The sequence below is a fragment of the Anabas testudineus genome, chromosome 3, assembly GCF_900324465.2.
Source record: "Anabas testudineus chromosome 3, fAnaTes1.2, whole genome shotgun sequence".
In the NCBI taxonomy this organism is placed as follows: domain Eukaryota; kingdom Metazoa; phylum Chordata; class Actinopteri; order Anabantiformes; family Anabantidae; genus Anabas; species Anabas testudineus.
This window is the reverse complement of record NC_046612.1, coordinates 24,975,103-25,000,651: the sequence shown is the minus strand read 5'-3', so window position 1 is coordinate 25,000,651 and position 25,549 is coordinate 24,975,103. Positions and strand designations below refer to the sequence as shown.

General features: G+C 41.2%; 1 protein-coding gene across 3 annotated transcripts in view; it reads left to right on the top strand.

The window, feature by feature from the left end:
- Window positions 1-25,549, top strand: part of znf536 (zinc finger protein 536) — a 207,071-nt gene that overhangs the window by 67,686 nt on the left and 113,836 nt on the right. For all 3 annotated transcript variants that reach the window (XM_026378871.1, XM_026378870.1, XM_026378873.1), the window contains exon 4: window positions 5,192-5,291. The gene's annotated coding sequence lies outside the window, so the exon portion shown is untranslated. The remainder of the gene's footprint in view (window positions 1-5,191; window positions 5,292-25,549) is intronic.

The following is a 25,549-nucleotide window of genomic DNA, read 5'->3' as shown; positions in this document are numbered from 1 at the left end:
CATCTGGAGTAGTTGAGGAGGAGCAAGTCCAAGACTACAACCTCTGGAGTGTGAGGAACAAGAGACATCAACTGAACTGAAAAACTCCTGTAGATATTTTAATATTGAAAAGGTAGAGAACAGAGCATGATGAATAATAACCGCTCATATTTTCTGGTCGACCACCAGCCACGTCTGCAGCAAAGCATTCGACAACATGTTGAATGAAAGTGTTTGCTTTTTGTTTTGTTTTTTCAAAAGAGACTATATCAGTGTGTTGGCATGGCTTTGTGTGCAATCTAAAGTCACAGCATCACAAGATAAACACCCAGACAGAGAATGAGGCATCATCTGTCAGAAGAAATGCCACACCTATAGATTTATTTTCTCCTTAATTCCATTTAAACAAATGGCCTGGGCAGTCACGGAAGCCAGTGCTTTGACTATGCCAATAGTAGTGTGTGTGTGTGTGTGTGTGTGTGTGTGGTGGTGGTGGTAGTGAAAGGGGGCAGGCAGACATGACTAGGATAATAAGCGTCATGGAATCTAATCAGATTTCTAAGAGGAATTGATTGTTGTGAGGCAGCCGGTGCAGGAGTGGGGTTGACAATAAGCTGAAATTTAAGTGTTAATTTTTATGCTAATCCTCTGGCATCTCCGTGTGATGCAATTTGGTCCAGCAGCCCCTCGACTTTGCGGCGCAGATATAAAATTGTCCCGCGCACAGAGAAAATGTCAGCTTGCCAGACCCTGAAAGCTTGTAATTTATTAGGTATGTTTCTATTAGTATGTGTCACAGTTGTTAGAGAGCCACATGCGCAGGCAGGCAGCCACACCACCTCGTTCTCTCCCTCTCTTCCCGTCTCTTTCTCTGTCTTTCTCTATCTCACTCTTTCGATTCTGCTTTCTCCAACCTTTTTGCTTTTTTATTCCCCGCCTTGCCATCCACTTCTTTAGCACACACGCACATGCATACACACACACACACACACACACACACACACAATGGGACACACTATGCTTGTTCTTGAGATGGTTTCGGCTCAGTGGCTGCTACACTGGGGCCTTAATGTATTATCATATATCGGGTGGTCCTTGCCCCCTGGACAAAAGGCTATTTAATACAATTTAATGACATTCCCAAGAATTGCAAGGTGGGGGTGGGGGGGTGCAGGCAGTGCGTGTGTGTGTGTGTGCACGCGCCTGCACGTGTGTGTGTGTGTGTGTGTGAGTGGAGGGAATGGGGGATGAAAATAGCATCTGTGTTTTTCATGGCTCACCCATGCAAACATTGCAGTGTAAAATGCGTGACTCTCCCTCCTCTTTCTCTCTGGTTTTGTCTCTCTTTTGTCTCCACCTGCAGAATCAAATGTAGTTTGGGGTTGGGGTTGAGGGGGCGGATGAAGGGGGTGATCTAAAAATGAGTAGGCTTTCAAAAATCACATTCTCTCTGGGCCTTCGACAGACTGAGGTGCCAAATACAAGTTGCAATATCATATCATATTATGAATCTTATTAAACCCTATTTTGATTCTATTAATGTTTTTTTTTTTCAGCAATAGCTGAAAGATTTCAACGCTTGTCCTTACTGTACAGCATACTTACACACACTTTCACATTTTACAGTGAATATGTAGTTTACAGAGATAAACTCAAAGGTCGAGTCGGCAAAGTTTGAACATTACTGCCAAAGTGCTCCTGGAAAGTGGGATTAACATTTTTATGGGAATCACTAGAGTTTGGTCAGTGGAAGGTGCACACCTTAACTCAGCAGGCTTAGTAATTAGAATTAGATATTTCAGATGATCAAATGAAATAGTTGTTACTCCAGCTTTCATCTAACCTAAATGGGTTCAGATGACGGTTTGAGACATAGAGTAGCTTCGAAGGCCTTAAAAAAAACAACAAGCTTTAGCTGAAGCCGTAGTTTTGGGAAAAATATATAGAGCTATATTAAATGTCAGTTAACAATTAATTCATTAAAATATTTGTGTGAAAATTAATAAAAAAAAATAATAATATCTAATACAAATTAAATTTCTTTGACAGTTAAATTAAAACAGTGGCATTATGTACTACATATTTACATTTAATGTCATCTGTAATCTATTACAGTTCAAAAGTAATGTTCCCAATGCCGATGTCCAATGAAATCGTGTGTTAGTTACATTTATGTGATCTTGGAAAAAGTGCATTCACAGAAGACAAGAAGACAGACATATCAAATGCTCACCAATGTTCGATGTCGTATTGCTCCCTAACCTTAAATGAAAGTGTTTTTTAAGACTCAACCTAAACGTAACCGCTAACCGAGGAGACCAGTTGCTGGGGTTTTGGGAGACAAATGTTTGTCCCATTCTTGCCTGATATAGGATTCCAACAAGTTAACGAACCTGGGTCTTCTCTGTCGTATTTTGCATTTCAAGATGCACCAGTTTTTCAGTTGGTGAAAGGTCAACACTGCAGGCAGGTCAGTGCAGCATCCGGCCTCTACTGCTACGAAGCCTTGCTGTTGTCATAGATGCAGTATGTGGTTTAGCGTTGTCCTGCTGAAATATGCAAAGCCTTGTTTTGCTCTGACAAAGACATTGTCTAGACGGCATTATGTATGTGTTATTCCAGATGTGCAAGCTGTCCATTCCATTGGTAGTAATCCAACCCCATACCATCAGCTGTGCAGGCTTTTGAACTGAACGCTGACAACAGGCTAACTTACTTTGAATGTCAAATCTGACCCGGAACAGTTTTCCACTTTGCCATTGGCCATCTTAAATGAGCTTTGAAGACAGCAGTGTTGTTGGATCTTGTTCCTTTAATGGCTTCTTCGTTGCATGACAGAGCTTTAACTTTCTTTTCAAACTGTGTTATATCTTCAAGATGCTTCAAGAAACTCTTCAAGATGTTCTTTTCTACCCAATCATGTTGCTAACCTGTTGCCTAATCAACCTAATCAGTTACAAAATGTTCCTCCAGTTCTTCTTTGTTAGTACAACTTACTTTTCCAGCCTGTTGTCGCCGCTGTTCCAACTTTTTTCAGACGTGTTGCCCTCAAATATAAGGCAAGTGGGCAAATAGAAGGCAGGGGTGCTGCTGAGATCTGAAATCACTGTAAAAAGCACACAACAAAAACTGTTTTTTATTTTATAATTTTAATGATTTTATACACACTGTTGGGTAGTTTATTATGACATAAGCTGTACTTTTTTAGTTTATCATCTGATTTTTCTCAGTAACTGTTAAAACAATGTTGAAATATATTACTTATATTACTTATTACTATCAAGCAACTCAACTTAAATACCTCAAATGTACAATGTAGTACTTAAGTAAGTGTTCTTTGTCAGTTCCCACCACCACCTGCCTGTCAGCACAATCCAGTCAGTTTAGTCAGATGTTTCAGCTATGACGGAAAAAAACCCAATGAGTTTTCAGTATTTTTACTGAATACACTTATTTTCCCAAGAATTAGATTTTTCCATCATCATCATCATCATCTCCCTCTATGTTTAAACACTGCTAAAATCACTGTGCTCCCTGCTCATATATTGAGTGGTACTAGAAAGCTAGTCAAAACTGTACTCAGTGGGCCCAGAAAACACAGTGAAAGGTTTGGATGCAATTCACATATAGGTCAATTAAATGCAACAACATCTGCTCTCTCCCTACCATTTGCATATAGCATTCATATGTTAATGATGTCCCTTGTTTTTTTTTTCTTCTTCTTCTGCATGTGTGTATGCGCATGTGTGTTTATGTGAGCTATTTGTTGCTCTCTCTCTCTCTCTGTGTATTATTTTTTCTGTACTTCCTCCCCATCCTCCCGGTCTCTTTGTATCACCAAACAAAAAAAGGAGATGCAGAAAATTTGGATTCATATTTGCCTTTAAAAAAAAAAAAAAAAAAAAAAAAACAGATATGCCCGTCCTATTTTCACTTCCTCTTGCCTGGTGATTAAAGGGGAGGTTAGACGACTGCCACAGTTGTTCCATAGCTGTGCCCCTGATTTCGACAAGAAGCCCCTTTAACAGCAGAGAAAGCAAGGCCCTATCTCTTCCCCAAGCAGCTTAATGCCTTATAAATCAATGATGACACAGATGGACTAGCGATAATCTATTTAGAATGCCTCACAGCAAATATTGTTGTGCAGATGATTAGACAGCCAGTTATTTTAACTCAGAACCCTAAACCCAATCTTCCGCTTCTCATAATGCTCCTCAGATTTATAGTGGTAATTTGGGATTTGATATTTTTTACTGTGTGAAACAAATTTGGCAAAAAAAAAAAAAAGAAAAAAATGATTAGAGGTTAAAAGAAGATAACAGATTTACAAAATGGCAGAAATAGAAAGTTGTGGCAGTTCATGTTTGTTTGTCGCTGTGCTTGTGTCTGTTTGTGCTGAGCGCGTGTGTGTTTGTGTGTGTGTGTGTGTGTGTGTCTTGGGTGGCATGGGCAGCTTGAGGAACAAAAGACATGAAGAGGTGCTGGTGTCTGTGCCAAGGCCATAATGATAAGGCATGTTTCGTTAAAGAAGGGGGAGACAGACTTTTAGCACAATTGTATCTCCAGGGCGTGCGTCTGTGTGTGTGTGTGTGTGTGTGTGTGTGTGTGTGTGTTTTAGACAGTCTAGTGACACAAGGGGGGCTAATGGCAATCCAGGGTCTCTGCCCCTTTTCATGGTCGATGGGTCTCAATTTGGCATGCGGGGGTGAGGAGGAGGAGGAGGAGGAAAGGAAGAAAAGGAGGAGGAGAAACGAGCAGAGGAGGAGTGCAAAAATGAAGTGGAGGTTGTCAGACGTGGCAGCTGCTCGAAGGCCCTGATAAATATAAGCCCTTATTGATCGGTTGAAAATGAAAGATCCCCGAGTGGCGTGCAGTATTTAGCTTCTTGTCTGCCTCGCGTCAGCGGTGGCCTTGGCTTGGAGGGATAGATTTTCAGCTGTGCCTCCGGGCACCACAGTGCGCTGGCTTTGATTTCATCTTTAACCTTTTTCGGCTGCGTTTCCTTGACCTCTGCAGCGCTGTCCGCTGAAATTGTTAGATTTTCATTTTGACATCGACCCCCCCCCCCCTCCGTCCCCTCCCCACCTCTTCTTCTTCCTCTCCACTTATCACTGTCTGCTTCTTCAGGGCGACTTCCCTGTCTATCTTCAGCTCTATATTTCATCACCTCCTCTTCTAATCTAAACCCCCTTTGCTGTTTCTCTCCCTCTAGGTGGCCATTCCGGTAAGCAGTACTCAGTCAAGAGTGACAGAGAGAGCACACTTGATCCTAACTGACAGGTTGCATTCCAGCATGCAGTTGGTTTGTTAAGGTAAGCTCACACACAATTCATACCTTAGCCTGTAGCCAAAAAAAAAAAAAAGAAATGTCCTCGACTTGAAGCTTTGTCACATTTTTCTAAACCCTGTATATTTGCTTCTCACACTGTACGGATAAAAGAACAAGACACATACACACACACACACACACATGCACACACGCACTCACACACTCCAACTGTTCGTCATTCACTCACCATTTAGTCTTATCCCCAAAGGCACTCTGTCTTAAACTAAAACACACACACACACACACACACAGGCAGTCACACAGCTACAGTACACTGCTGCTATGTGCGCAGACAGAACTTGTAACAATCTGGATTGTGATAATCTATGATAATCATCCACCACATGCCACCTAAAAACGCACATGGGTGGCATTCAACACCCACACTGGCACATTGCTTCAGTGCATCTCGCCTCCCTCTCCTGCTCTCCCCAATGTCACTACCTCCAGCGTCAATGTCACCACTTTGCTCCTTATTTCTCTTTTATGTATGAGAAGGCTTGCGCTGTAACGCACGGCAAAGGGGGGCAAAAGGAACGAATCTTGAACAATTTATGTTTGGCATTAGTGTAATTGAATCCCACTCGTATATCAAAGAAAGAAACTTGCACGGTGTGGATGATATAAATGCAAGCTAGGGATCCATGAAAACAGGGATCTGTCCCTCCCCTTTTTCCTTGTCTTATGAACAATGTCTCCCATCTCTCTCTCTTTTTTTTTTTAATTCTCTCCCTCTCTCCCCTCCTTTAGCTAGATGGATGATAAATTCCCAGCCAGAGAGCCAGCAACAGCTGTTGGCAGACAGGCCTGATATGAGAATAGCAGCATAGGATGAGCAGGCATTAAAAATTAATATGCTATTTAGCCTAGGTGTATTTTAGGTATTTGACATTTTCATGTCCGGGACAGACTAAATTTATTCATAGTACAGAAAAAAAATAAAAATAAGTAGAGAGGAATAGGTGTAGGAAGTGGGAGGAGGGTTAGAGGAGATAGAAAGGGGGTGCAGAGAGCACTAAGTGAAGGCCATTCTGGTTTTATGGTCACCCTGTTTCACCTTCCCTCCCTGTGTGCTTCACAGCAGAACATGACAAGGCTGGAAACTGTCGTCCAGCCAACTCACGGTCCTATTAGTGCATGTGCAAACATGAAGAGATGTTGATACAGCATCGTGTCTTCCACTTCGCTGAGCCCATGTTTTTTTGAAACAGTGCTTAAATTACATATACTTTCCAGATTGTTTACAGAACGTTGTGTGTTTTCCACTTAATGCACCATTCTTTTAAATATAATCAAGTTTGTGAACCCTTGTTTGTCTTTATTTCAGTATAAATATGACCCAAGTTACAGTAGGATTGGATCATTTTCCATAATTAATACATTAACAATTGTAATTTATTTGTCTCATTTGTTCAGTTGGGTTCCCTTTATCTAGTTTTGGAATTTGTATAAATTATATTATAGGTCATATTTATGAAGACAAACTTTCACGCTACACTATAATTAGATTTATTTAAAAAAACTTTTTAGTATTGCAGACAGACCTCCCCAGAAAAATCACAGTACCATTTAAGCTACAAACAGCAGTTCAATAAAAAATTATCATCACAAGGTCAGAAGGTTCACTTTTGTGTTTCTGAAGCTTCCAGACATTTTTAATGCCCTCTTACGGTGGATGGAGTTGCTCAGGTGTCATGGAGATCGTTTAGTGGTCATCAAGTGATGTTCAGCGTGCAGTGTAGCCAGCAGGTCGTTGTAAAGAGAGTGCAACCTTAAACCTTGTTAAGGTCGGAACAGAAACCCGGCCCAAGGTCACAGGGTCAAAATTTCATACTTTGGCAAGTGTTAAGAAGTAAAACTTGCTGATAATTACTTTTCAAACTTACATTTTACAGACAAGCAGTAAATGGTTTGCCCAGCCAAGTATTTGACTACGACACACTGCTTGTTGGTTAAACATAATTACATTCTTTAACTAACCTCAAGCTAGATTTTAGTCTTTACGTCATTACCACGGACGATCATGCCATGTTTTTGAAGCTCAGTTGGAAGGTGATCCAGATAAGAAAACACTGATTGATTTAGGTAATGACATAGTTAATAGCTGGGTGTTGAATATTGTGAAAAAAAATGGCCTGTTCAATTGAGACAGTTTATCTTTAGACTTTTTTTGGAACATTATTGGTAGGAGGGTATTAGACTCTCTGTGCAGAGTTGACATTTCAATTCCAGGAGGAGGACACCATGTAGACAGGTTATAGTATACATGTTTGGGTTGACTGAATGAACGTCTTGAAAGTTAACAAAATGGTTGCTTCTGTAGTTCTAACAATTCTTTGACTCATTTACAGTTGTCTGTCAAAATGACTGAGAACCCAACACAACAAATTTGGACTTTTGTGTTCAATCTGGCTTTATTTATTTATTTTCCTTTTTTATGACTCAAACTTTAGGAAAAAAAATAGAAAAATTAAGATGCTGAACAGTTTGCATGTTGATGACGAAAAAAAAAAAAAAAGAGTTCTGTATATGTGGAGTAGCAAGATGCAATATTCACATTTATCCAGATTAGAAACCTAAACGCCAGCTGTCATTACAGACAGAATAGGCAGCTATGTCATGCAGCAGTGTCAACTTTACATTTTGTTCAATTACAAACATGATTAAATACACCATGCATACAGAAATGTTGTCGATTGTACCAATAAAGTGATACCATTTATTTATTTTTTTTGTCTATGACACCCTTTCTAGTGGCCCAGGATTAAGAAGCTCCTGGATGGCTGAGCCACTATTCTGAGCCCTTAAGGTCCAGACAGCAAAAGTACAAGTCCCATGCTAAACTACCCTAGGACAGTCCTCTCTTTTTTATCTCTCTCTCTCTCTCTCTCTATCTGTCTTCTCCTTCCTTGGTGATTAATAGCTAATGCTGCTCTAGTACATATCCTTCCTCATCCCTTCCTCACTAATCGTTGTGAAATCTTAGACATGGCCTGGATATGGCCTCCTGGAGAAAAAAAGAGTGAATTGGAATGAGGAGGGAAACGGGAGGGCAGTTTCTACATCCCGCAGCATCCATACTGTATGTTGAGTTTTTTTATCTTAATTTTACACCTTTACTCATTGACTCATTGTTTATTAAAAGAAAAAATGTACTTGGAAATAGGTGAAATCCAATCTATTACTGTCTAGTCAGAGACAGAAGCAGTTTTCAACAAATCACAGTTCATGTTGTCTGTTTATGCCAGCTGGACTCTTTTTGAGTTTGTGTTGTTATGTTTTTCTAGAATATATATATAAAGAAAGTGGTGTCACTGTATTACAATCTCACAAAAACTAGGTGTTAAGGACATATGGCTGGGCATGTAAAAAAGTGGTTTGCGTCCTGTCTCCAAACAAAAGTCAAGGCTATTTTTTTAACCTTGACCTCAAGCTTTCTTAACCAAACAGATTAAGTTGCCCAAACCTAACCAAACTTATTAATGTTAACATGTTAACCCTTTCCCAAAAGTTTCCAAAAAGTTTGAGACCTCTCATCTGGCCAGGATTATAGAAAGATTAGCATAAATAAATAAGGGTAAGGCAGGATACAATTCAGATAGAAGAGGAAGAGACTACTACAGTCCAATTATTGATTCTAAGGTCAAGAATTAATTTTTACTCTCACCTTGACATCTGTACATCACAGATTCTTAAGCATCTGTCAAGGATCTAAGAAGTGAAAATATCTGATAAATTAAACTAACCTGAGTAACAGCTAGCTTTAAGCGCAAGTGATTATAAGGACATTTCCTCAACAACCAATTCCTTTTCACAATTTCAACTCTGTCAGATACTTACTTACCTTTTCTTTTCCTTCACATTCTTCCCCCTAACTCTTGCCTTGTCATTACATTTCTACTGCTTCAACTCATGGCAGCAACTTCTCGTTGTCGCACAGTACTGTACTGTATATACACTGACTCTTATTACCTTGGGGAACGTTTAGCAGCTCTGTGTTTAACACCATAACCCCTGCTACATCAGCAGCGGCAACGGAGAAAAAAAAAAACCTGGGAGGTGGAATACACAGACAGCTCGTGTTAGGTGAACGTTTGACTGATCACCACGATAAATACGACAAAAGAGAGACAGACAGACAGAAAGACAGACAGAGAGAAAAAAAAGAACATGTGACATGCCCACTTTATTTCAACCTATTGGATGATCAGTGATTCTTAAGGAGAAGAATAATTTCTTGCGATATCTCTCACTACAAAGTAAACAGAAATCAAAGCCCTTCACGCTCTGAGACAGAAGCACTATATGAAAGAAACCATCTTCACAACTCCTTCATTTCTGCTCTTTTTTCCTTCTGTACTTCCCATTGATTTCATGTAACCAGTGTTAAGTGAAGCTATTTGAGAGACAATGGATCCACTTGACTCCATGTCTCAGAGGTAGGTGGTGATTGGCTCCCAGTATGGTCAAATAAAGCCTCTAGTAAATTTATCCTTGGTAGTACATGTGTTTTATTTAATTATTCCTAATTATGCGATCGGACTTTGTTTGATATCCATTCAACAAATTAAAAGTTCAATAAAGGCATCAAGTGGGTGAGTTAGCAGTTTGTGTAGTGGTGTGCTTTTCAAAGTGTCACAATAGCCAATGTGCCTTTGAGTCTTGCAGCCTCTTGGCAGATTCCTGTCTTCCCCTATCATTGAAATACCCCCCACCCTCTCCTTCCTAGCATATTGTACACATCAAACAAACCCCTGTTCACAGCCCCCACCTTACCCAGCAGCCGTCACTTTCACCCCAATCATTCCTATTCTGCCTCATAGGGATCTGTGGACATTGATGACTGTCTCATAGGAGGTTTAGAGGGGTTAGGCACGCAACTTGACAGATAACAGCGCCCAACACAGGAGTCAAAATCAAGTTGACCATTGTGCTTGAACACCACAGTGATGAGGGGGTGCCGGGAAAAGGGAAAGTGTGTGCATGTTGGTCAAATATTGACAGCAAATCAGAGAGTGATAGGGAGGTGACTGACAGGTGATTATAAAAGAAAACAAAACAACCAAAGAACGATTTCTAGAGTATTCGGGGGGTGGGGAGCGGGTTGAGCTCAGAGACAGAAGCTCATACGCACACATCCACTCGGGGGGCGCTAAAGCCGTCCCATCATCCTCCCAAGATATCAAGTCGTAATTGATATATGGGCTTGGCTGCCTCTCCCCACCTCGCTCACTAATGCGTGTGTGCCTGTGTGTTATGGTCGGCTTATGTTGATTTCACCTGTGATTCTTCCTATTGCCCTCTCTATGGCTGACCCGTCACTTCCCCCCTCGTGTCTTGGACAGAGATGGATGAGCAGATGAGAAAAAAGAAAAAAGGAAAAGGCCCGTCTTTTCACAATGCCACAAAATACTTAATGTGTTAAAGTAACTTCCAGAATATTAGCAACAAGAAGCCTTAACTTCCTCATATCCTCTGTATCCCTCCCACCCCCACTTACTCTCAGCACCCACCACCTCCCTCTCCTCCTTTGTGGCATTGCTCGCTCGCCTCGGCAAGCTTCCTGAATTAAACTGCCGGCTTCCTGTTCTTTTATATGCACGGCCACATCTGGGGCGCCCGCTCGCAGGGCCCCGCCGCTTAATAACAATCACCTTCCCTTTCACTCGGCCCTGATTGTTTCTAATTCGCCCTGACAGATAGTAGCTGACAAGCCGCCCGCGCCTCCCTCCCTCCGTGACCCGAGCTCACTCAGCACACTTATAAGGCCTGTCATTTTTAATATTTGATTTTCACTTCGTAAAAAGTTATGTGTTTTAGAGCTGCCACAGCCACAGCCATCGTATGATGAAATCAGTATTTAACTGAAACCACATCGAATGGCTATCCCCCCCCCTTCCCTCCCCCCTTCCTCACCCTTTCACTTCATCCTTTTTTTAATCCTCCTGCTCCCAATCTCTTCTTCCTCCTCTTTTATTAATTGTCTTTCTCTCTTTGTGCCCTCATAATTTCCAACTCCTCCTTTCATTCTGTCGCTTTCGCTCAATCTCTTTCTTTCTCTTAGTTTTTAAAGACAAGGCCGGTGGATGAATGTAGCAGCGGGATTGTATAGACTTGCATATAAGCCACTCTCTAACCCACAGTGAGCCACCTTTGCAGCCACATTCATCCAGGCGTATACAGCACAAAGCCACACGGCTAAGAAAAGAGCCGTGCGTATTGACAAATAACCAGCGTCCACATCCGTCCGTCAGACATGCAGCTTACTAGCTTCCAGTGTTATTTGCTTTCCATTGATTCCCATTATAAGTGTATGGAGCCATGTAAAATGCATATCAGGTAGGCTGATCATTAAATGAAAGGATGGATTCATTGACAGCTTGATGGATGACATTTTGCAGAGCAATCCATATAGGCCTTCAATAAAAACACAATTTGAAGCTTAAGACAAAGACATAGGAAGAAAAGTGAAGATGGAGAAAGAGAGAAAGACAATGATTAAAGGATGGTTGCCCATTGTCCCTGCTATTGTGCATTAACACAACATTGACAAAAACACTTTTTTCCATCATTTTGACTGGCATCTGGCAAATGACTAGAGGAAGTAGCACATTTAAGTGATTTTTTTAAAATGTGCATAAACAAATTGTCAAATGTTATTAGGGATCACTTTTTGTCATTTTGCCAATCTCTGACAGTTAATGTTAGAAATAGGATTCAGAAAGACTTTGTGTGACTAGGTAGAAATAAGGTAGGGAGGTCAAGGTGAAGGATTGGCCTGTAAGCCTGTGAGGTCACTTTCAGGTCGAGACATGAGCTTAATGTTTATTTGTTGCTTAGCCCGAACCACACCTTAACCACAGCTTAAATATTTGACATAAGAAACAGAATCGGTTTGCCAAGTATGAAAGCAAGTGGCGTAACGTAGAAGAAGAAGAGTAAAAATATAGCAAAATAATGAAGAATCAAAGGGATAAAATTCTTTAACACAGAATGGGTTGTGATTATAAAACAAAAGTTAAAGACTGTTTACTTTTGCAAGTGATAATGAAATTAAATACAATTTCTACGTAATTCTTATGTATTATAACTTTATCCCCATTCTGTTGTATTTCACTACTACCCTAACTTTGTCCTGATCCAATATTCATGTATTAACTTGGGTGTAAAACCAGATGTAGAGTAGAGGACCTTGCAACGAGTTACTTTCTAGCAGTATTAATAAGTGTAGCTGGTATAGTAGCTTCATAAACACACTCAAATCCCACTCTTTTAAGAAGGAACATAATAATTTAGATACTTTATGGTTAGGGTTAAAGATCATTCTAAATATAGCAAAAACATTTGGTAACTTGGTTCCTTGCGTAAGTGAGAGATAGTGGTACAACCAGGGTGACAACAACTTGGATTGGTGAGCAGTAGTAGAGTTTATTGAACCGGCCTTTCCTCACTCTAGCAGTAGGTCCTTAGTAAGGGCCCACAAAGGTGCCCAAACCTACTCAGTCACAAGGATACTCCTACGTAGTTTTTGATGATGAGCTATCAAACATATCACAGATAACTAATTCGTCCACCAACTCTAAAAGCGCTTTTTTTGTGTGTAATTGCAGTCAGCTTTGTGCACCCAAACACTGTCTAACAAACACACTGCCTCCCCCTCTGTCCTAACCCCTACCCACCCACCAAGAAGTACTTCCATTTCGGGACACCGAGGTGCCCGGGGCGCACCCACTGCCATTCTCCGTCTTTACCCGACGACAAAAACACAACTAATTGGAGTACCACTGCATGTTTTCACTAAAGGCACAATTTAATTACATTTGAGCTGGGAATGAGTATTTTGGGAATGTCTGTATGTTCATTCAAACAAATGGAGCGAATGAAAAGCAATATTTGTTTTGCTTTGATTAGCAAACGGGCAGGGTAATTTGTTAAGAAGAAAAAAGAGTGAGGGCAGAAAATCTCTGTTTAACCCCCAGCTTTCCAGTGGAAGACTGCTCTCACTCTGTTGCACTCACACATAGACACGCACACATATGTAAACGCGCCCCTTCCGTCCTTATCATTAATGAACTTTTGCTCCTGGCTTTGCGACTCTGACCTCCATCTTCTGTTCTCTTTTTTTGATTCTCGCTTCTTCCCCCTTTTTTTGTGTGTGTGTGAGTGTGTCTGCCTTTCTTTTTCCATGATCCCCAGTCTCTGTCCTGTGGTCCTCCTGTTCATAAATCCTTTATTAATAACTCAGTGAATAATGTAAAGAGTATTGTTTTCTCCAAGGTTGTATTAATAAACATGAATGAATTTATTTGTCTTCACCAAAGCATGATTAATGCACATTGATGCCTGGATATTGCTCACTCTGCCCTGCATCACCAAGCACATATTACCCCACCCCCATGCTGTCACTCCCACCCCATACACACACACACTCAAAAAAAAAGACCTATCAACATTAAATATTTATGGCATAATATTAATGGTTTTGTAAAGAAAATAACAAGTTATTAATCCTCTGATTAACAACTGATTAACCTTTTTTATTAAACATGTGATCCGTGCATCATCGACTCAGGATATGTTGACTGACTGCTCTGCAGAATAATTATTTTTGTGTCTTTTCTAATTGCAAAAATCGCATGGCTGAACTATATATGTGTGTGTGTGTGCTTTTCTTTCTTTTGCCTTGACACATGCACAGATTCTCACACTTGTTCAAACAACATGAGATGTATGTAGCCCGAGATGACGGCGAGGGATAAAGGAAAAGACAAAAACGAAGCACGCAAACATAACATAACTGGCACATTCTTTCACACTGAGGGAGAACAAGAGCAGCGGCTAAATTTAGCCGCAGATCTTTCTTAAAACAATGGGGTTTAATTCACATATCCGTTTATTCTGCAGTCACTGGCACAGGGTGGAAAAGTGGAGTGAAAACATGGCTGAAGGACAAAACATTTTCTCCTTCTTTTTTGCTTCCGCTCATCTCAAAGCCATTGTCTGTGTATTTTTAGTTCTCGTCAACTGAAAGACAATTATGTTATGTTTTCTGACATAATGGCACTGACTTTAGATTGGAGAAGACTGAATTAGACACAATATAAACCTCCAGTTCAAATCCACCTAGTGGATTAAAAAATAAAATCTCTTTTGGAGGCTGTTCAGAGTTTGTGCAGTTGTCATTATGCAGATTTCTTTAGATAAAATATTTTATAAGTTGTGTATTACCGCATTATTTTTTCGCAAATCAATGAAGAAGTGATGCAAGTAGTACATGATTTTAGCAAATTAAGGGAGTTTTGCAATAAAACACTTTGGACAAGTATTTTATTATGATACATTAGCATTATTGAGCAGGTTTCAAGACTTTGAGGCAAAAGCATTTGGAAGTTACTGTAGCACGTCTAAGACACATGGGATTTACTGGGCTTACTGTGCAAAACCACTGGTGTGGTCCTTTAAGTGCAGTACTTGGGCAAATGTTTTGAATTTCTTGCTACCATTCACATTTTCTACCCAAGTTGTTGTCATTTAGAAGTGAGTTTAGAAAGATCTACATGCACAAAATCAGATCTGTAGACTCAGTTTCTACAGTTATCAATGACAAGCAATTGGCAAGTGCACCTGTGAAACAGAGGTGCTATCAGGTCCCTTACAGCTCCTTGTCCTGAGGATTGCTAGATATCCCATGTGTAGATGATGAAAGGGTGGACATTCTCCAAAGCTGTGTTAAAGCAGGCCAGGATGGTGAAATGGACCCTGGTTCTCTCCGTAGGATTGTTTCACCTGTCTTGAGTCCGGCTGTAAGCCTGGCCTGCTAGATTTGACTCAGATCTTCCTTGACCTATGCTTCTCCTTGCTTATTCATAATTACATCCAGTCACCTCTTCAACTTAAATCTGTGTTTTAGCTTTTCTTAATGTTGTGTTCATGCTTTTCCTCACTTGCAACCTTGTTTGCTATATTTCCAAGCCAAACTAGGCTTTTCTTTGCCAGTTGTCAGATCCATTTAATGTCAGATCCATTAAAGGCCCCAGCATTGTATAATATTGTGACAACAAAGATCTTTTATTTCTGTGCCGTATGTAGGGATATGTGTGTTAGAGAACACTTGTTGTGTGTTCATGACTTGCCTTATGATGTCTTGCCTCACTCAGTCTCCCTTAAAGTCTTTCCATCCCCTATTCTTTCTTACTTTTGTTCTCCCTTTAAACTCCTGCCATCCTGGGAATCCATACAAACCAGTCATGCACCCAAATGAAAATAAAATTTAAAAACTATATGTCTCTGAACTAGCTTTTAGTGATGCGTATACTAATTACAGATCATTTCATTTGCGTCAAAAAATAAATCAAATCTATTTTTATTTCAATGTTGCCCTGGATGCTGGTCCTGTACAAGTTTACTATCTTGGAACTCCCCCTAAGATCTGGATTCATCACATGGCCCTCCCTTCTGTGGTCACTTTACTCTGTTTATTCTGTTCTTGCTGTCTCCTAATTTTACCCCTCCTCTCCCTTTCTCTTCTTTCTTTTTATTTTTTCTTTGAAGATATCATTTTTTATGCTGTCATCAAAATGAATTAGTCTGATCCCAAAATATGCTGAAGGACGTATCGTTTGGCCTAGTTTCTGAAGAGTGCTAGGTTCAGTTTTTGGTCATTCTGTGGTGAGTGTGTGTGTGTGTGTGTATGTGTGTGTGTGTGTTCGTTCATTCATTTGCAAGTTGGATTTTTCAGAGCCTCTTGGGTGTCCGAGGGTATTTATAGTGCTGCTTGCACAGAGGTGGACTTCACAGTAATTAAGAAAACAGTAAAGGTGGTTAATTCTCCTTTTCTGATCACTTTCTTAATCTTCTGTCTGTCTGTTCTTTGAAAGACACACACAGTGGCAGGTACATGAGCCTTAAGCCTCTTATAACTCCTTGTCTCCATGCTGTGCAGACACAACACTGTGTCAGGGAGAGGTTTAGGCATGGTGCGGGCCTTCCTTAATTACTGGGGGATTGCTAAGCAGATATGACTGTGCTTTCATTGCAGTAGGTGCTGGGTCAGTGGTGTCCTATAGGATTAGTTGTACACAGTAGCTTCAATCCAAAAAAGGAAGAAACAAGTTGCAAAAGAAGTTGAACAGCTTCAGGCCATGAAAGGTGTGAATGTGTGTAAAGGGCCATGGTTTAATAGGGTTTTATTTAGCAAAAAAATATTTCTTGTAATAAACAAAAGAAACAAAAAATAAAACAATTTGTTACAAGTAAGTGAATAAAAATAGTTGAAGAAATGCAATAAATGCAGGAGCATTCATACAAGGGGTCACTGAAAGGTTTGATGTGTATGAAAGTGTGAAATGTGAATCATATGCTTGAGTCATACCTTTTGAATTACACATCCCCTCTAAGAAAGTCGGCAGGGTGAACACACACACACACACACACACACACTTCTCCTCTCCTCTCCGTGGAGCGCAGTGGTCTGTCACTCCACTGTACACACATTAGATTTGTCACAGAACAAATAGAGACACGTTGAGCGCAGTCAAAACACTCCAAACTGCCGTGAGTTTCAGTGGGCGGGAGACATTTTCGCCTCCTTGTCACCAGCGTGAGTTTGGACGTACCATCACAGGAGTTTCGGTGACAGCCCAGTGAAGGCTGCTTTGTTTGCCTAAGTCGTCTCCATTCCCTTTAATGAGCCATTATGGTTATGTTTTGTCTCAGTTCTGTTCATTGGCTGGCTGAGTTTCTGAGACAACTAGACAGAGGAGGAATGGGTAGGGGGCTTCAGACCTCTTCAGAGTGTTTGAGAGACACATAGTCAGTGAGAAAGTCAAAAGAGTTTCTACCAATAAATTGCAGTTTGATCAAAAACTGAAACCAATTAATGCAGTTTGCATATTATATAGTAGACTTTTTGTAGATTTCATGACAACGTTGATGCAAAAATCGCTGTAAGATGCAGTGCTGTGAAATGAAAAACACCTATTCCTGATATACTCCTAAAATAATAGCAATTATAGTTTCAGACTTTGACTTGACAGTTCAGAGGTCGACGTATTCTTGTTAGCATTGTCTTGCTGCAAAACCCAGTTGTGCTTGAGCTACAACTGACAGAGTCCTGACTCCCTCAGGATTCGCTGTTAGACAGCAGACTCTACATCGCCTTCAATTATTGCAAGTCACCTTGGCACTGAAGCAGCAAAGCATGCCCACAAAATTACGCTGCTACCTCTGCGCCTCTGTGCTTGACCATAGGTATGATGTCCTTTTTGTGGAAGTTTGTGTTTGGATGTAACAGCGCCCCTGTCTTCCAAACAGTTCCACCTTTTGACTCATCAGTGCACAGCACAGACTCCCAAAAAGGTTTGAGGGTCATTTCGATGTGTTGTGGAAATATTCAGAAGAGCCTAAACGTTTGTCTGGGTTTGTAATCAGCTAGTTTGTACTTTGCTGCTCTCCCATGGTAAATCCATACCATGATAATAGTAGTCGTGATAACTGACCTTTACTGAGGTGAGAGAGGTCTGGTTTTCTTAGATATTTTGTAAATGGTAAACCTTCTGCAGGAGAACAGTAGCTTGCTCCTTCATCTCCTCACTGAAATGGTTCCCAAATCAAAGGCTGTGTCTCGAAGCTGGCCTCTCCACCATGTTTCACTATATATTTCTTCATTTTCCTTTTCTTCTGTCTTCACCATGCTTGGAAGTGCGAGGTGCCTCCTTTCAGCACTACATGGTAAACACAGTAGGATGGAAAATGATGGGGATGCTTAAGGGGGAAGGTGAGGGGAGTTGGGTGGCTAAGCAGACACAGTGACAACCCACCTGTCAGCAGATACTCAGTATAATTGTCAAATGAAGGCCGCGGGATAGTAGGAGTGCCCCTTCTCTTCTCACTGTCTTCTGCTCTTTTCTTTGTTGATGAGTATTTGAAGTTGCCAGGCAGTTGCTGGAAGCTTGTTCCCTCTTGTCTGACTCAGAAAAAGAGAGAGGGTAGGGTGGAAAAGAGGTGAAAAGAACACATGTTAAATATGAATCGCTGCCCTGGTGAGTTAGCCAAGGAATGGACAGTTATGCCTGTACATTTCATTGTAGACTGTGAATGGATAAATGTATTTTTCATCCATGTTAGACTCTTCCTCCTCTCTCAATGCCAATTCCAGCCATCAGGCTCTGTTTGCCCTCTAATGAAACATATTCATCTTCATCTCACTCTCTCGCGGCTCTCAAACTCACTTTACAGCATAGTCAATTAAACCCTTAGGGGCCACTCTGTGCGTAAAAGGATATATAATGCTTTGACATTTCAGTGAGTCCACATTAGGCACACCCATAGAGCATTGTGCTTTGAGCTGGATGGGAAGGAGTCATAGCGCCAAGCCTAGAGGTACAGTAGAGCCAGTCAGAGGGATTGAGTCTCTTATAAGCTAGTTAGCTCTTTGGATTCAGTTACTTATGCTGATGTAATAGGGCAACTGTAAGCTGATACTGAAGTCTCTCTGTGACCCCTACACTGGCTCTTGTTCTGATATTAGGCTACCTAATATATACTAATGCGTATATAGTGTAATGATACACTAACTAATACATAACTAAAATGGACTTCACCCAATAAAGGAGTGTATTAGTGTTGTAGATATCCATTTAGACTTCTTAAATTGTCAGGATGTCCTTCTAGGGACTTTCTCTATGTTCTGTGTTATCTAAATCAGTGATTGTCTGCTATGTGTGCTTGAGCTGGTTCCTCTCTAGACAGCCACGCACTCATAGGAACAACTGGGGTCAGCAGCACAACGATGCAAAGTCTCATAACAAGCCGACTGCCCCGGGGTTCTGTGTGTGTCTGTATGTGTGTGTGTGTGTGTCTGTAAGGCTTGTAGTTGATTCTTCATCTCCATGGCATGAAACAGCTTGACAGGGCCAACTTCTTTTAAGGGCAAGCCTCACACCTCTCCCCTGTCAATTATGTTTATGTGTTTATATATATATATATATACATATATATATATATATATATATATATATATATATATATATATATATATATATATATATATATATATATATATATATATATATACATATATATATATAGATATGTGTGTGTGTGTGTGTGTGTGTGTGTGTGTGCCTGTTCATATATATATATATATTATAGCTTTTCCATAGCTAAACCACTACACTACAAATTACGCTCATGTTGATCATTTCACAACCCATGATTGATGTTGCAGGCAGCCATTGGTATGAATGAAGCTCTACATCTAGGTATGATTATGTGGCTAGATTTAGGTATGAATAGGTAGGATTTAGTTTTTTTTTGTATATTTAAATGAGACCGCAGTCTTCGAGTGGGTGTTGTAAAGTTTGGCAGAAAATGAAAATGTTAGAAATATTTACAATGACAATAACCTGGTGTTTTGCAGGACCATGAATTATGATCATTCTTTCTGGCCTACTCTATATCGTGTTTTCACTCAACTCTAGCAGCTATGCTACAGAGGCCTGAGAATTATCTTGTGCCAGCAGACTTTTATACTTTATTAATTAGGCCAAATAAAACCCAAATCAATGCAGTTTTGATCCATTTTGAGAAATCAAGAAAAGTGTGTCAGACTTGTTTTAAGTTTTTGGTTTAATGGTTTATCGTTAAAACTTAAGACGTGTGACTTCTAGAAAAGTTTGAAGACTTGTAATGCTGGGATCTAAGCCATGGTTCTTAACTTTGCTAATATTGTGTTCCTTCAATTATGTCCTGCTGTCACGTCCGACGGATCAAGCTTTTAATTCATAACAAGCCATCTCAGATTTCCTATTGAAAGAGGGATAATACAGTTGTGTTTTTGACTAGGATACTAATGTTGACTGTTTTATAGCGGATTGCACGTGATTCCTACATATTTGATTATGTTTGTTTGTATCAATAGATCTCAGTGTGTGAGAGTGTCTGTAAGATGAGTAAACTCTATTTGGTATGCCCAGCCACCAATATGTAGAACAACAGTGCTAGGCTTCTATTGTCTTGCGCTGCTCTATAGGGGTTAGTTGGCACTGCATATGAACAGATGTGTTTCAAATCATTGTTGTTATTTACCAGTGTTAGGCTAGAGCTCAAGAACATGTCCCCCTGTTCTGATTTATTCATTCGGACAGTGAATTTATGCTGAGATGCTGAAAACCTGGATCTTTTCTGCATGGAACGACAGGCAAATGTATTATTCATAAAAGCTAATGCATTGTTTCTGTTGCTTTATATCTGTTTTTTGTTCTCTCATTCCCCATCACCCCCCCCCCCCCCCCAACGGCTGAAGTCTCTTAGGCAAAGGTTGGCAGTTAAATGTCTGTGTTGAAATGAGAAGTTTGAAAGACGAAGTGCTATCTCTGTATATATATGTGTGTGTGTGTAAACTGATTTAAATCGCTCTTTGAGCCCTACAGAATAGCGCTTTAAATGTTAAATGGGGGTTGAAGCCTGCCTGAACTAATTTGTAGGGCTTTGCACCGTGTTGACATTTAAATGTGATAAGAATAGCAAACTGTACCGCCGACCTATTTTGAAGATGCTTTCGGAATACATTCACATCAGCTGCGACCTATAATTAATAAAAAAAGACAGGCCTCCCTCGCTCCAGATTTGATTATAATACAACCTTATAAACACACCAGGGATAGATGAGAGAAGACGAAGAAGAAGAACTAGGGGAGGGCAGAAAAGAGAAGAATAACGGGAAAAAAAACAAGAGAAATGATGGGGGCAGGAATTAAGAGGGAGGTGGATTGCGAACACCTGGTCTTTGAGGCAGATTGCGTTGGCTGGCTGCTGTGCTATCACATTACTCTGATCCTGCCTCTCTTGTTTGTCAGAGAATTGAGGAGAAAGAAAGAGAGAGACAGTGGCAGAGAGAGAGAGAGAGAGAGAGAGAGAGAGAGAGCTGGTGGTGGTGCGGGGCGGGGTGGGGGTCTGCGAAATCAGCATGCAAATAACACCACATTGTTAACTTAATCAGATGCAGGGGGAGAAAATATGGAGAGGGATGGGAGAAGTAGTGGTGGTGGTGAGGGAGGAGGGAAGAAGGGGAGGGGGGGGGGGGGCCAGGGAGGTGAGGCAGAGAGAAAGAAGGGTTTTGTGGTGATGCAAGATGGCAGAGGGCACAGCAGATTATACCCACCCACACTCCTGCACCACCACAGCCTGCAACCAACACAGCGAGGTTGCTGTGGGACTTACGGAGGACACAACGCTGCAAATGTTTTTTGCAGTCTCTTGAGCGCTCCACTAAGTGGCAAGCAGAAATCATCCGGCTACTGGGCTAGCTTGTCTTGCCCCGAATATCGGTGTCAGACGTTTCCATAAAGCTACTGTTAATGTCAAGACATTTCTATTATAAACAATAGTTTCAAAAAGACAATGCCCTCTATGAATCTACACTTACAGTCCACAGCTTAGGTTAGCACCTGATATTACAAAAGCAGAAATCATGTGGATGTGATATTCACCTTGATATGCGCAGTATAGCAACTCATTACAGTACAACATCATCCACTTACACAGGAGTCTAGGACCCTTTTTTTACACACACAGTTTTCAGTTGCATCTTGAGTAATCATACCATAAATGGAGATCCAAGACTTGTTGCTATGTCTGTATACTTTTGTCTCCAAGATGGCTTTTTGCGTTGGGATTTTGTTACTGCTCTATCACTTTCGCTAACACACAGATACGTTAGTAGAAGAATATTTAGATATTTTTATGTAATTTTGTATTTTATGGTGGCGGAGATCTGTTCTGGTTGTAGATCCTTTTCTTTCTGTCTGAATGGAGACTGTAACAAAACAGCAAAACAATTTCCCTCTGGCTGGTTAGTTGGCCCCCTGCGCCCATCGAGGGATTGGGCAGGCCACTAGACAAGAGGGTTGGTTTGAGTGACCCGATCACAATCTATATCAGTAGTGTTTACCATTTGTACTTACTGCTATCCACTTGTGACACATTTTAAATCAAAGTGTAAATGTGATCGAAGTATACTGCACGTGTATGTGGGACGGTTACAGTTTAAATAAATAAGGTGTGTTGCATGTGTGCTGTAAAATTTGTGTCTGAGAAGTTCATCCAGTGCACTACAGTGAGGTCATTTTTCACTGTAAACATCCATGGCCTTAATGAACTTAGTGCACCACCCGAGCACACACATGCAAAAATGTGTGTGTGTGTGTGTGTGTGTCTTCCTAATAAGTGTGTGCACTGTAGCCCTTGTTGTGGAAGATAAGTCAGCGTCGATGCTGAAGGTCAGGCAGCGCAGAGAAGAATGAGCAAAATGCAGAGTTGGCTGGGACAAACACCTCCGAACTGAAGCTCTGGTGCAGACAGACGCAAGGAATCTTGGGACTCAGCCAGAGCGCACCTTCAGAGACGGACGCGTACGCACCCGTCAGTAGCGCTGCTCCCTCCTAATCTGCACCTTGAAGTGACACGCCATCGGGCTTTCTGGTGTACCTTTCGACATATATGAATTACGTGTGTGGGCATTTTGTGTCCGGTTCACACAGGACGCGGTGCTGAGGAAAAGCGGAGCTCCTCTGAGGTTTCACCACCTTTTCGCTTTCCTGCTTTAATCATGGCTGCCTTCCGCTAAGTTGCTGGCATCGACGCAAACGCTCCCTTCACTGCCACGTCTTTTCCTTCCTTCGTTTTTTTTTTTCTCTCTTTATCATCTGTCATTTTTTTTTATTTCATCCTGCAAACCTTTTCATCCCCTGCCACCCGCCCCCCCTCGAAAACTCCATCTCTGATCTTAAGAGCAGTCACCACAGTGTTTTTCTGATAAAGTCTGATAGATAAACATGCTCTCTTATGTCCCTGAGGCCCTCCACCCTCTCTCCTGAGAGCACACCCCTCTAAAGCACTTCCTCTCCTACAATTAGCCTGTAATAAATACACCCTGGCCTTAAAGTAGATAATGCTCTCACTCTCTTCCTTTCCTTTTATATTAAGTGCCACATTAGCACGACGTACATACGTGACTTAGAAGCGAAAGAAGTGAAACTACAGACTGTGGTGATTTTTTTTTTTGTTCTTTTTTTTTTTTTCTCTTCTTCCCCGATCACACCAAAAGCGCATGAGAACAATAGCAGTTATAAGGCCTCTAAGAGATATTGTAACATATGCAGAGAATTGCAAGCATTTCCACTCAAGTCTCAGTTTCCTGATGGCTTTGATAAGATTAGTTTGCTTTCTTAAACAGGAAGTGTGCTGCTTAAAGAAAAGAAGACACAACATGGTTACATAATAAGTTTAAACTACTTCTCAAAGAGCTGAAGTTCCCTTCAAACTCTTCAGATTAACAAAAAAAAAAAAAAAGAAAAGAAAGAAAGAAGAGACGCAGAAAGTGGGAGAGGAGAGAGATAGAAAGGGGGGAGTTTATCAAAGTGATGGAATAAAGAGAGATTTAACACGGTCATATTAAAAAGACATGCGGCAGTTTCAATATTTAAAAATCCCATTTGCTTCGACAGAAGAGCTTTTTCATTCAAGAGCATATGGCAGCAGTACCTGTATCCAGCTTCTCTCTTATCTCTCTCAAAGACACAGAAAGAAGGATTAAGCGAGGTGGTGGTGGGGGGGTGGGGTGGGGGGGGTGGGGGGAAGAGAAACAGATACTTTCAAACAGACATTCAGACATTGAAGAATCATTCAATTATCGGCAGCATGATGTAAAATAATTACCTGACTCGCTTCCTGTAATGAGTGCTGCTAATTAGCCATAGACTTTTGTTTTAGTTGAAAAAAGAAAGAGGAAGTCCCAAACTCCCAACAGCAGAGAAAGCTGTGAAAAGATATGTTGTATGTTGAGGTAGCACCCCGTCCTTTCTCTAAATACTCACACACACACACACACACACAACTCTTTACTATAGGCTCACTTGGCTTGAAGGCACAATTTACCTCGCAATGTATGCACACACAGCTCTCAGTAAATAGTCGAGAGTGCAAAAAAGATCCTTCTTCTCTTAATTAGCTGTGTAACAATTAAAGTCTCCTGTTAGTAAATTGAACCTTTGTCTCCCTTGCCTCTCTAGTTTGATTTTAGCACCTGTCACAACAACCCCTCCCTTTGCCACCACCTCCACCGCTGCCACACACCCACCACTATTACCTCCACCACCACCACCACCACCCCGCCTCAACTGTAGTCATTATGCAAAACTCTACCAGAATGCGCCCAGCATGTGCGTAAGAAAACAGCAATTATTTCTGATATTCTGTTATTTAGGCCGCACTGACATTCAGCGACTTTCTCTTCCTCTCTGTTTGTCTCGTTCTCGCTGCCGCCACCTGAGAAGCGGAGTGAGACTCGACTTGACTTTGTTTTAGTCTCGGGTTTGGATCCTGACGTGTCGTCACTGCAGTCACTCCGCAGAAGGCGCAGAGGCAGCGTCGCCCCATAACGTGACCTACAAATTCCTTTGTGTGTGTGTGTACATGTGTCTGTTTGCAGGACGGACATGCAGCACACAGGGTGACCAGTGATGTAAGCTGTGGCAGATACACAGTGGTCATTGTCTCCGTGGCCTCTTTCTTCGCTGCAGCCTAACCATGCGTGAGCGCTCCACACTGCCATGTTTGTTGTCTAACACACACATACAGTACACAAAGCATTGTGTCCTGCTTTTCTGAGTGATTTCACAGAGAGAAGAGTTAAGTCATCAGACAAAAAGCGGAGCAAAGTTGTACATATGTACATCGGGGTTTCAGTTTGAGTTGAGAAGACGCCACGCTCTGCCACTATATGTGTATCTTGTAGGTAGGTGTAGGACTCTTTGAGCCCTTTTAGCATTTCTTTGTCTTGGGACCCACTAGCAAGGCCCCTAAGCCTGTGCCTGCCAGGCCCGTTCAGTAATCCGCCTGTGATTCTCTTTCTTTTGGTAAATATTTTTTCCATTTGCTGCCCATGTTAAAGAAACATGCTCATGTTTCACTTTGGCATGATTTCCTACTTGTGATTCACTGCTAGTATACCTGTATCTTATATCATGAGGCCTGAGGGCCATGAAACTCCAAGCCAAAAGTCATCATCGGTCAATCCTGGGCCTTCTGCGAGCATCCGATGGCCTAGTTTTTGTGGTGTATCCTGCTCCGTTTTAGCTGTTTTAGTATATTGAGTTGGATGCAGACCCCTCAGTGAGAGAAACCACTCTGACTGGCTGTTCAGCTTAGCGAATCACTGCGCGAGAAGAGACATGGATCCTG